At 39.4% G+C, this 13,809-nt stretch overlaps 1 long non-coding RNA gene across 3 annotated transcripts in view; it reads left to right on the plus strand.

The window, feature by feature from the left end:
* LOC136697778 (uncharacterized) overlaps window positions 1-13,809 on the plus strand; it is an 85,144-nt gene that overhangs the window by 14,355 nt on the left and 56,980 nt on the right. The window contains exon 2 of one of the 3 annotated variants that reach the window (XR_010802749.1): window positions 5,123-5,233. The exons of the other annotated variants lie outside the window; for them this stretch is intronic. This is a non-coding gene — a long non-coding RNA (uncharacterized lncRNA). The remainder of the gene's footprint in view (window positions 1-5,122; window positions 5,234-13,809) is intronic. 3 annotated transcript variants of the gene reach the window in all.

The raw sequence follows: 13,809 nt of genomic DNA on the forward strand, positions 1-13,809 counted from the left end.
TCACCGGGATTGAGCAGCGCCCTGCACCTTTAAACAAAGCCCCGCACAACTTCCTCTCGCCGGCCTCCATTTTAAAGACTCCTTTAGCCATAATCATTTTCGTATAATTCACTTTCATACAATTCCTTCTCCTAATCATTATCAGGGCCACTAGCGTCTTAATGACTTCATAAATTTAAGCTATAAAAAGTAATGGAGAAAGACAAATGAGATAATTAGGAATAAATCTTAGTGGAAGCCCATTTATCAAAACACGGAGAGCCACTGAATATTCAGAATCATTAGGCCCGGTGTGTAATTAACAAAGCCCCTCAGTTATGAAGGAAACCTGTTTCCAAAGATATTAAGATCCAAAAGGCTCCGTGTTATTAAATTGACCGATGAATCTGCGCCATATAATGTGATGTGGATTATTAGGATCCTTTTTAATTAAAAAGTGCGTTGAGGTTTTTTTATTTTTTTATTTAAATTTTTTAACACTTTAATGGAGAGCTGAATTCAGACCAGCTTTTTTTTCTCTCTCTTTCTCTCTCTCTCTCTCTCTCTCTCTCTCATATGCACTAACATACAGAATCCTAGCCCTGAGTCTCAATATTTTATCCCCTACTTTTCGAGGATGTTGTACAGCACACGGACGAAGAGCGTATTTTAATTTAACACACTTTTAATTCTTATTATCTTTAAAAGTATGTGTAATGAAATGGACGTCTCTGATTAGCTCAAGTGAGAATAAGTATCGTGTTAAGTGCCTCTGAAATTAAAAACAGATTTTTTTTCCCCTCCCTTCTGTCCATAGCCGAGAGTCTGATCCTAATATTGCAATTTGTGCAGTGATTTCTACCTGTTTTCTCGACATATTTCTGTGATTGTAAGACTTAATTTAGTTAGAAGATCCTAGTGTGTGTGTGTGTGTGTGTTATTGTTAAAAATGATTGTGTGATTGTGTTCATTCCTACGTTGGAATAAGAGTTTGATTCTAATACCTTTTTATGCAGCAATTTTCTAATATATTCATGACATATTTCTAGAGTTTAATTGTTTATTTCTGAGGTAAGGTTTTGTTAGAAAAATGTATTTATAAATTTAGCATTTAGCCTAGTTTTCTATCTACGAGAGAAATTGTATTCGTTTATTTTTTAAATTATTTTGTTTATTATTTTTTCTCCTTAGAGACACATCTCATTGAATCATTTCTTACAGTTTATATATTGACTTCTAGTTTTTTTGACACGTTATGAATTGTTGTCTTCTGTATCGGTATTAAAATCAGGTGTTCATTTGCATATTGGAATTAGGCTTGCTGTTTAATAAACGGTTGATTGTTTGCTAAGCGTAATGCGTTCTGACATTAACGGCCTGTGCATCAGCAATGTCCGTGGGAAGGTAAAGGATATAAATGGTGAATGTATTACTGCGGCAAACTAATGGCCCTTGAGACCTGGAGGTGAGAGAGAGACCATCGTCACCTATTACGTGAATGACAGGTCAACTGACCTCTTCTCATTACCATGGCGATAACAGGATCACAGCACTGTCACTCCGAACGAGTGACAGTTCATTGGCCAGCGATTCAAAGTTAATCGAATCAGGCCAATGGGAATGGACTGTTTGTTTGTGGGCACTAATCACATGAATCAACGACCACCCGGCCCTCTCTTGCCTTCCGAGTCTTTGATTACAAATGTGCGACCATGTGGCTGTTCTTGTCTTGGGCGGGCGTGCGACAATATTTCATCAGTGACTTGCTATCTATCCCCCATCGGCCTTTCTCCGCACACAGATTGTACGTGCTTATCAGCAGAACACACAACAGCTCGTCATTAGAGCATTAATTGAAAAAGTGTAATTAATCCGGCCACACTGGCCATCTGGACCCCTGCCAGCTGAGAGAGAGAGAGAAAGAGAGAGAGAGATCCTCAAAATACAAGTGTAGAATCTTAAAGCTGGGTCTAGTGTAACTCAATACTGCCCCCTAATGTCTGTGTAGTGTTATACACCTGTGTTACTCAGAATACCTGTGGTCAAATGACATTTTCAGTGTGTGGTGGGGGGAAAAAATAGGGAACTAATTTAATGCCTGTTCTATGACTTTTTTTTTTTACAAAAATTTCTGAAAATAGCTTAAGTTTTGCTTAGAAATAAAAAATTCTAAACTATTGTGAAAATAAAATTCTATGAATTTGCAAATGCCACGGATTTAAACTCTGTTGAAATACACAGAGTGTGTTCTGTGGAGAACGTGTAATTAATTTGACTTCATCAAAAGTGTCATTTCATCAGGAGTGCCCAAACTTTCGCACCCTTGATGATGATGATGATGATGGCAATTGTTACGGTATAGTCTCTACTTTCAGCCTCTTGGAGTGCTGTAGGACACCTGGGGCGAGAGAACATGCCTCCTCCGGGCAGACTGACACCCCAATGGGCTGCAATTACCCCCCTGGCCCACCCTATTGTCTGCATGTCACCCCCCTGATGATTGCACACTCTAAGCAATAGTTTCTTTTCTGCTCCGACATTTGTACAAATAGCTTCCAGGGGCGCTGAGATAGACAGAGCAATTGGATATTTCTTCCCCAGTTGACAGGTAAGAGACAAGCAGAGAAGGGATACACTGAGTCATGTGGGCATATGGGAAAAATACATAATAATAATAATAATAATAATAATAATAATAATAAACACAATAGAACAAGCTCACACAGTGAAGAATATGAATGTTGCTAAAACCAGGGCTTGAGTGAGTTCAGTAATGCTAACATGTTCTAACCTGTCATCAGTTAACACTCTATCCCTGGCTTTTCTTACGATAATGTTCCGCTCAAGAACCTCAGGAGAGTCTCTGATTTTCCTTTTACCCAGCAGCCTCCAGTCAAGCCACTACCTTAAAGCTGATCTCAGAGAATGTAGAGTTTAATGAGGGCAGTCCAGGCCAAAACGTTTAGGCCATGTGTTGACTGTTGAGGCGAAACAGAGCAAAGATTCCAGTCAAAGCCGTAGTCATAGGAATGATATATTTACCTTATACTGTATAGACACCAACTATAATTAATGACTCCAGGTATCATCATTGTTCCCCCTCATATTTAATTACTTTTTATAATTTAATTAACACATTATTGAGATTATATTATGAATGTCCTATAAACATTTACCCGACATCAGTTTGACCCAGAAATATCAACATTTTACACACGTTTGTTTTAGACGTTGTGTGTAATAGTGAAGTCATTATAACTTTATAAGACTTTCCTCTGTTTTAGAATGTGGTAGTCTATTTTATTTAAAGTGTATTTCAGTAAGCAACAAAGATACGTAAAAAATACCTGACACACAAACTTACTTAACGATTTTTATTCAAATTTTTTTTCTGGAGGTTGAAATAGTTGAGGAAGAAGCATTAAGGGTAACAGGAGTATTACAGGTGCGTACACTGTGGACACAAAGGAAACGGGATGCTCATGAGCCTAGGGTCCAATGAGAAGGCCACACAGTAAATTCACCAGTGTTTAATCAACGCTGTTATAGTGTTAACTTAACACTTTTGTATATTTTGTAAATTTACTGCGTATAAAGATTTTTCATACGAAGGGCATTCTTTGAATTTGCTCGGTGTCAAATTTTTTGAGAAGAGGCGTTTTTGAATTCTTAAAGATGGCTCCTCTAAGAGTCCTTGTTGTAAAAGAGATGTGCAGGTTAAAGAACTCTTCCCATGACAAAAAGAGTCTATACCAATTAAAGGTTTTTCCTAGAACCTTCAGGATCAGAAACCATTATTTTAATAAGACCACCAACAATGACGACATGCTGACAAACGCTTCTCTGACTCCGCCTTTCTAGTGGCTTCATTGTGAGGATGTGAAGAACTGAACGCCTTTCTTTTGTCAACAGAATGTTTCTTCTTTTTCCACTGCGGGCGATTTAGTTCTTTAGCGCTAACACAAAAGAATATTTCTGATTCGTAGTTAGAGTCGAGTGTCTGCTTAGTTGCTCTGTACTCCGGTCCCTGTCCATAGCTTGTCAGAGTGTTGGCTGGCCTCCTACCAAGCTCTCCCTAGAGGACTCCTCTTAACACACTCATATGGATGAGGCTGTAATTGGATAACCCTGGACATATAGATCCTTCCGAGGGCTTAATTAGGTTGGCAGTGTGTCCCCATTTCTTTCCCACTTTTCGCACTCCGCCAGGCTGGGAATGGCAGGCAGGATGTGTGCGATGTAACGGCAAAAAAACCAAAGGCCAACACCAGTCTTCCAGGATCAGCTTTCAGAACAAGGCTCATGACGACACGGATGGTCTGGATGCGAAAATCCTGACCTCAGATCAGCAGTGCTGTGAAAGCCATTAAAAAGCGTGTGTGCCTTGGATCAGGTCCAGAGTAGCAGATCAGCTGAGGTCATATCACGGCCAGTCTTTATGGACACTGGCTGATGATGTGTCAGACCCAATCGGACTCTTCTCGCAGACGACGTGGCTGGCTTACGGATAGCACTGGACTTTTTTTTTTTTTTTGTGGAGCGACATATGTTTGTAATACATTTTTCTTCAGTGTTTTAATTCTGAAAGCACACAGGTTTTCCCCAAAATGAAAATGGATATATTCTTTGGAGTGAAAGGGTAGTTCCATCAGTAATTTCTATTTAATTAAACAGTTAAAAACAAATGTAAAATGTTTAAATATCAGAACCACAGTCACTAATATGTGAATATAACAATTTGATTTACTTTTCCAATTAAGCAGTGAATCTACTTGTGTGTTTTACACGTAAAGATCATTCCATATGTGAGTAAATGTGCTACAGAACATGAATTAATTAAGGTTTTAGGGCAAAGCCTTTAATTAATAAAATACATTTCTTTCCTATCGTTACGTGTCGCAATTCTGACTTTCTCAAAGTATAATGTAAAAGAACAACTAACTGTAAATATCTTTTTATTAAAATGACCTTAATTTTAATAATAATAAATAATAAGGATAATATATTTATAAAGTACTCTCCAGGAGCCCAAATACACGTACATCATACAGTTAATACAGGGATTATAAAAGACCAAGAACACTTAAAAACAGTCATTTATGGTTCTGAGAGGGAATCTAAGGGAAAAGTGGTGTGTTTTCAGGAGAACAGAGTTTGACTGTTGGATCTGTACAGATGGGAAACGACTCCGGAGAGAACACGGTCACCGAGGCTATGACGATTAGAAGAGGGAACGAGTGGTGCAAGATCTAAGGTGATCTCACTGACCACCAACTGAATGCATGCCTTATATTTCTCATTATACGACTGTGGTTTTAATATTAAAACGTTATTTATTGTGTGAACTAAACTGAACCTCCAGGGATTCCTCTGTAAAGTCTCAATAGATCCGTTCATATTTGTAGCAATATCAGAGTCCAAATAAAAACAGTTGAACATATTATTGCTGCTGTAAACTCTTTATAGGAGGAGAAAAGAAATGTTTATAACATCTGTAAGCCACACTTATATAACCAGTTTTATTACAAACAAATCTGGGCCAGTTTTATTAGTGTGTGTGAAGTGATCAGCTGTGTGTCGAATCGAAAACTCTGTAAAAAAACAAAAGGCTTTCACTGTGATTGATCATTTAAACTCAGTCCTCAGTGTCTTTTACAGAGCCCTACATCCTCTACAGTGATCTACACGTTATAATTTGGCTTGGCGTATCGTTCAGAACAATATAATAAAGTGTAAAATGTGGCCCACGCAGAAGTAACGGCCACCACTTGTTGTTATATTGATTTGTGAGGTGCTCGCTTAATTTGATGTGGAAAATTTCAATTTAATGTATTGAACAACAACAGAAAGAATAGTGTGTGGCCTGAGCTAAGGTAATGCTACACCTAGATGTTATACTGTATTCCCATATGACGTCTGTGATTACGTTATAGTTTCCACTGTTCCATCAAATGTGGATCCCAGAGATTATGAAAGCTGTATTGAAACCCTTAAACAATGTGTTGTATTTTATTATTATTCATAATTATTTTTTACATTCACTCACTTTGACTTAACTTTTGTAGTTGACTGACTACGCAGCAATATTCACTGAAACCTCAACTTCAGGATCGCGTTGTTCCACTGTGTGGCAGATGGCAATATGCAGTGTTTACACTGTCCAAATGATCACCTTTTCGGTTTTTTTTCTGATTAGAATACGGAGGCCGAGCTGGGGATAGAGACACAGAGCAGGAGATTCTTTAGCCACCGCTTCGGCTGCTTTCTTGAGAGTAAATTAGTGGAGGAGCAAGGCGGCTTGCTTTATTATTATAATCCGCTGCGCTGTCTCTGTGACCTTTAGCGAGATGATTGTTTCTCATTTATGAGTTTGAAGGTGCAATTTACTGAACGGTTTGATCCATAGGACCTGACCTTTGTAAATTGGCTGTTAAGCATATCAGGACTCGACCAACCTGCCCCACGCAGGCTTCCCACACTCTCTCTCTCTCACACACACACACACACACACACGTGCATCCACAGCACAGGCAAAATGAAGATGCTGTCAGTGAATACTGCAACCACTCTAATTTACGCTAAACAAACAGCGTGCCGCTTGCGGTTAATTGTGACCTGTGGCGTTTTTATGCTTTAATTACAGTAAACACAAGCCTCTCGCGGTGGCTTCAAGCTTCTCTACCACCCACACTTTGAAGATTATTTCTGGCTGTTTGTGTGCCTACTCATTAATAATGCCAGTTTACTTGTGGTATTTATTTATTTATTTATTTTGGTTCTATAACTTCTACCTAAACACAAAAGTAGCTGGTTGGGAAGGTCCTTATCTCTCATTTTTATATCAGTAACGTAGCTATGAAGTGACCTGTGCACTCAGATCAACACGCATTCTTCTTCACAATTTACAGTTTAAATATTATACTTTTTTAAATGTGTTTGTCTTTGCGCACAAACAGCCACGTGGATCATTTAACAACTCACTAGAAGCATCTTTGTTCTTCATAGGAAAGTCTTTCGGCATTTTTCTCAGTGCTGTGAGTAAACATTTTTCATGTGTACACATGCTAGTGATGCTAATGCTAACTAGCCGTACACATCATACTTCGCATATTGCAATGATTATCGTTGGCAAGGCCGCCAAATAAACACACACAGCAGGGTTCAAACATCCCCCCAAAAAACAAATGGAGATAACAGAACCTCCTTCAGAGGTTTCTCAGAGGTGAAGGAGAGTTGTTTATGGAAAGGAAGCTTGTGCTACAATAACTATGATACAGATCTTTCTGAAGTTGTGTACGTACGGTTTATTGAGATGCAGTTGTGCTGTATGTTGTATGTTGAGCTTGCTGTATGCCAAGTTATTTAGCTATAACTAAATAAATAGGCTTGTTTTAATAGAACCTCTACATTCATTCATACTGGAGCCTCTGCTGGTACAGGCCTGGGAGTAATACACGAGTATTTTACGGGTATTTGTGTGGCCACTCATAGCTTCTGGCTATTTGCAAATGTGCAAAGCCTGCTGTTCATTTCTAAGGCCATTCAAAGCATTTAAGTTCATTTTGGTGGAAAGGCTTTCCATATGTTTCTCAGAGAGGAGACACTAGATTGGAGTTCACACACCTGTGAAATGGAATATTATGTAAAAGCAGATCATTCCTCTTTTTTTTAAACATTGATGAAACAATGCGTAAATGAGGGGAAATTTCCATTATGAAAGAACACTGAATTATCATTATGTTAATCAATCTAGAGGCAAACGAGTACTCTTTTACCAAGGCGCTCTGGAGCAGAACATTATAGCTCGCAGCCATGCTGGAGGCCAACCATTTAAAACAGAGCACCGAAATCATTTAGCCGAGCAATAGATTCAATTAACGTCTGAATTACAAAGCCACTTGGCCGTACGAGGGGATCCTGTTATTGGTGCAGGCCGCAGTTAGATCTCATCTTTTCTTGTAAAGAACCGGAGTGAATGGAGGACAGAAATGTGTGTCTTGTGGTGCTAAAACTTGCTCTTTCTATTGAATAAAGTCTCTCTCTCTCTCTCACACACTCACACACACACACACACACACACACACACTCTGGACCCTTCCACCATTCTGTGTAACATTTACAAAAAAGCTGTAAGATTAGAAAGGCCATTGGCCAGGATTAAAAGTGATGATTTCATTACGGATTCATGGATGTCAGATTTCATTTCATGGATTAATTTTTTTTTCTTTTTTGACGATTAAGCCGTTAGGGATAGTCAAGGGCATCTCATTAATATCTAATGGCAGTAAAAAGTAATTTGTGGTGGTAATCATTTAGATTATTGTGGCAAATGTATGTGGTACTGGAACTGAGGGTTTAAAATGCAGTCGGACCCCTACTGCTCAACAATGATTGCTTTAAAGAAAAAAAAAAAGAGCCCATCGTTATCCAATATATATCTTTATCATTTAAACAAAGACCTTTGTACCTGGTTAAATGTAGGGGTTTGTGATATGAGTGATTTTATCATCCATCCACCAGTAGAACAATTGTATTATCATAATTACTATTATATTATATATTACTATTATAATTAGTATTAGTACAAAATTGGAATTAGGGTTAATCTCAGCAGCACGTTCACATGTGCTCTCACTGATATACTGTCTCTGTTATAGTCACTCTACAGGAAAGCTTGCCTATAAAGTGTATTTATGTTTTATATGTAATGTAAAACAAATAGCGTTTGTAAAAAAAAGTGTTATCATATATTCATTTAATTTGCTCACAATATTAGTTACTCATTTCTCAGTAATTAGGGAAAATGCAGGAGGCATGTTAGTCTTATATCATTCAAAATCAATTTATAGAAGCCTCAACAAAAAAAAATAAATATCAGCTTTAAAAAATAGCAAAATAGCAACTTTACAGTAAAAGGAAAAAATCTGCTTAAATTTCACTGCTAAATATTTACTTCAAAGTAATTTTGGAGCATTTCCATTGGTCGGTTCGTCATGGAATGTTCACATGATGTGAAGGACAGCTTCTGAGTTCTACTAATGATGATGCATGTTTTTGATTGGACAGTGGTGATTTAATACTCCGCTCTTTCAGTTTGGCACAGCTTCCATTCCTTTTTTCAGAAGAATTTGCAGCGGGTCTTCCATCCCTCCGAAGTTCACGCAAGAGACTTGGTTTCGTTCTGTCTCATGATCCACGTGATCCCTGAACGCGTTCAGCGATGTTGAGATCTGGACTCTGGAGTGGTATAGCATTCTGTGAAAGGCAGTCGCTTATTTATTATTTCCTTTTCTTGACAGTTACACATCCTTTCACACCCAGATTTTTGTCCTCCTACAGTAAAGGGGTGAAAAGAAACCCCTTTTTTTCAGATCTGAAGCAAAAGTAGAACTTGAGCAGTACTTTGATCTTTGACTGACAGCAGAAAATGATCAGATGGTGACAGTTTTGCTCTGTTAAACCCGGCATGCTCCTATTTTTGCTCCTAAATAGCTTTTAATCATCTGCTGACCTCCAGCTTTGGAAGCGCTCCTGTTTTGTGACTTCACTGTCCTTTGAATTTGGCTTCCTTTAGTTTTATCTAATGACTAATCTCTTCAGAGTCATTGTATCTCTGATCTTTTCAGAAATGAATTACTGTCTTTTGCAGTATGTTATTATGCAAAACTAAGGAACGGTTATAATTTATTAATGAGATCTAACCTCTTGTAGGCTCAAGTCTCTTCACATATTGATTATAATGTGAAACTGTTTGAAAAATGGTTTAAAGTATTGATATTGGCCTCGCAATTCATCACCGCTCATTGCTATTCACCCAGAATCATATCGACACGTCCGTAGTTAAAAGACATATATCCAACTTCACAGTATGCACTTATACGAATGCGCCATCAAATGGTTGCAGGCAAATCTGTGATTACATCTGCTGTAGATTCTCACAGATGGAGGGTGGGGTGTAGTGGGGGGGTTTCATTTTGCCCCTGGGGGAAGCGACCCTCGTTTGCAGGGGAACGACTTCCGTCAGACATGAAGGACGGCAGAACAGAAGACGGACGGATGGGTGGAGGGGCGCAGGATGAGGACGAGGAGAGAGGGGGCAGCGGGGCCAGTCGTTTGCAGGTTGACCATAGGGAGCAGAAGCATAGGGAAATTAATGATGATCTTCTAGCAGTTGGAGAAAAAGGAGCAGGCCCAGGCATTACGGCCCTTTTCTGTCTCCCCATAGAGACCTGTTCTGAGGCATATGCCTCTTGCCAATCAGCGCTGCCTGGAGCTCTATGGGTTCACTGATGAAATATGGACAATGGCGCGCAAGGTGGGCACAAGGGGAGGCAGCCGACTTAATGAGGCAATTTCTCAGATAATAAGATTGGAGGATATGCTAATATTTCTACCTTAAGGAGATAATTATGATGTAGAAGATAGAATATTTTATCTTAAAGCGACAGTGCTCTGGTCCCAATCCTGTCGCTATTTCTCTCTCTCTCTTTTTTTTTTTTTTTTTTTTTTTTTTTAATATATACATTTTAATACCCCCCCCCCTCCACACCATTTTCCCCCCCTTTTCTCAAGTTGATGGTAAGTTTACAGTGTGGACTATGGGACAGGAGCAAAAACAAAAGCAACAAAGACTTGCTGTTTGGGGACGTATTTGTTGGCTTCCTTTGATCGCTGGAAAATGTTTGACATCCCAAACTGACGATGAGAAAGGAGACGAAAGCAAGCCTCTCATGAATATTTATGACACAGATTTATTTAGGGACTCGGTCAAAAGTAAAACGTTTGTGTCTGTTGATCTTCATTGGTAATCTTAATCAGCCTAAAGTGATTAACCCAAGAACAGGCTTTCAATTCATTTCAAAACGGTATATTTTACTTTCAAGGTTATTACAGATTGCATTGTTTCATCATTCATCTGTAAACTATTGAACTCTCCGAAAAATCCTTTGGTAACCATAAAGATAAGAGCACCCAGCATGCATCAGTGAACCCGTCACACGGGCATTAACCAGGTGAGATGTCATGTGACTACTTTCAGGTCATTAATTGGTCAGCAATCAAAAGAAGGCCTATGCTAATACATGTGAATATCATTTGCATTATAAAGTGGTTGTTTGTCCCCTGTTCAGCAGAAAGGCTGAGGGTTGGCGTAAAGGGTAAGGGGGTCTGCAGGCTTTTTCTCTAACCCCCGAGCTCTCTCCTGTGTTTTATTGCCCTAATTCCGAGGACACGGGCGCCTGCGCTGAACCACTCCAATTACCGCCCATAATGAACCCATCAAATAATTAAGAGCTCAGCTGGACCGAGAAACAAGAGGCTGGAGCGAGAGCGCAGAAGCAGCAGTGATGACAGACAAGACTATCTGAGCCTGTATGTGCAGAGCTCTGGCCATTAAGTATTTGCTAGCATTCAGGGGCACTTGGTATAGAATTACAGTTTAATTGCAGTACATTTATCTGTAGTTTTTTTTTATTTATTTACTCTATTCCAAAGAGATCCAAGCAAATTTATGACAAACAAACCCTGAGGCTACATGTGTACATGACAACTTTCAGGTTTGTGTTATAATAGTGCAGTTATTGGAGGTTAAAACAACAAAGCAAAAGGAGCCTGCAAAAAAAGCTACAGAGTCCAAAAAGCATGCACAGTGAAAGAGAGAATAATAATATAACCTAAAGTAAAAGCAATGTTTTACTGTAAAGGCACGTTAGACAAAGACAAAAAAAAAAAAGTAAAAAAGAAAACAGGAAAGAGCATCTTGAAAAACTTAAAAATGGTTGTTGGCTAGTTTGTTTACATAGCCTTCTGCTAACACTGTAAATGCTAACTGTCAATTCAAATATTGAAATGCTGAGGAAATTAAAGCTAGTGCTAAGAATGTTAGTCAGTAAAGGAAGCCATATTCCTGCTAGAAATCTTGAGAGAGTGTCAAAAATTGGGGAAACAGCACTTTGAGAAACTGCTAAACCATTGTAGAATATCTGTTTACGTAGCCTGCACACCTAGCTTTCTTTACTGACTGACAATGTTAGCACTGCACTAGCTTTAACGTCCCCTCTAAATAACAGTATTTAATTTAACATCTAGCAGCAACTAGCAATAGCTTTCAAACTTAGCAGCCATTAAGCAGGAGAAAACAGAGCCTTGTGATGATAATGTGACAAATCCATCATTTAAATTTCATTTCATTGTGTTTATAAGTCTTTGCTGTATGTCACTGTGTGACTGGCGTGTGTGTAACATTTGAAATGACTAAAACTGGGGACCAGGTCTAGGCTTTATTACACCTTTGGTATCTAGTAATTTGACATAATTTATAAGAACTTGCGCATGTAATAAATAACTAAATAGCATGAGGCACAGTGTATAGGATGCTACACAACTTCCTCATGCCTTTAGGAAGGTGTATCGTGAAGCAGAGCAGTCAGAAACAAGCCTGAATTTGGAAGTAGATGTTCATTTAAAAGTTGTGTTTGTCGTAGCTGATTCGTGCACGCTGTTTGAGTAACATTATTTCCACGGACTGTACAGAGTTCTAGTGTTCTGTGAAGCATGTTCAGCAAGATATGGAAAATTCACTTTGTTATTCAACTGCCAAAAAAAAAAAAAAAAGGAATGAGTTGGTGTCAGCATACACACATCGATTTCCTCTTTAGCATACTGATTGATCTCAAATACCTCGAAGTGGCACTGGGCGTGGGGAACACCGGAACGAGGCGCCCGCGAGCCTTTTGTCCCGCCGCTGCCGCCCGTCTAATAGAATAGATTTTAGAATCCTTGCATGCTATTATGCGCAATAAACTAGGTACTTTATCCTTGACAGCACCTGGCGCGCGCATGAAAATATGCACAAGCCAATCTGCCAAACACACCCTTCCAAATCAAATTTATTTAGTTAGAGGCGGTTTCAAAGACACACTTGTAAGCTATCATGTAACACTGTGATTAGAATACAGACAAGCAAAAAAAAAAAAAAAATCTAATTCATTTCAAATTCAGGCCCGCACGGCACCCTATTATGCAGCAGTATCAGTAAATTGTAAACCCGCCATCGCTGCATTACAATTCAAACAAGGTTAGTTTTCAAATGCCTGATTTGAATAAGCTGGTGCTGGTGGTGGAGGGGGGGGGGGTCGGGGGGGGGGAGCAAGCAAAAATTGAGAAGAGGAACTGGTGTGAGGACCTTTCTGTCTCAGAGATAGATGGAGGGAAATGCCTGAGCTAAAGCATGTTATGAGTGTGTGTGTGTGTGTGTGTGTGTGTGTGTGTGTGTGTGTGTGTGTTTATATATATAATATATAAAATATAAAATTCCTTTTCTCCCCTTTCCCCACTTTCGCAGGTGATGGCCCCAGAGATTGTGTCTAGGGAAGTGGCAGCTAATTTCAATGCAGCACCTGCAGTGCAATTATTATTATTATCACCAAATCAAGGAAATAAATTAAAAGAGGTGCTCCTAAAATAGAGCGTCTGGGCCTTTGTACTTCCGCAGGTATACCCGCTGGGGATCCGCAGGAAGATGACTTTGCCTCATTATGTACCGTGTGTGCGGCGGAGGTACAGTGCAGTGGCGAACCCGCATTAATACGACCACACTGCAGCCCCCCCCACACCCCCCGCCAACCTACTCCCATCCCACCCCACCTCACCCAGCCCTTAACTGATGAGATACGGGCTGTAATATGAATGCCGGTGGGGGGTAATTTAAACATGCGGCTGACAGGGAACACCAGGGTTGGGTGACAGACGTGCTCTGATCTGCGGTCTTACTAAGCACCACCCTCTCCACAGGGTGGTCTCCATGTCAAGGGACGACTCTCTAGGGCATGG

The sequence above is a fragment of the Hoplias malabaricus genome, chromosome 5 (genome assembly GCF_029633855.1).
Source record: "Hoplias malabaricus isolate fHopMal1 chromosome 5, fHopMal1.hap1, whole genome shotgun sequence".
Taxonomy (NCBI): Eukaryota; Metazoa; Chordata; class Actinopteri; order Characiformes; family Erythrinidae; genus Hoplias; species Hoplias malabaricus.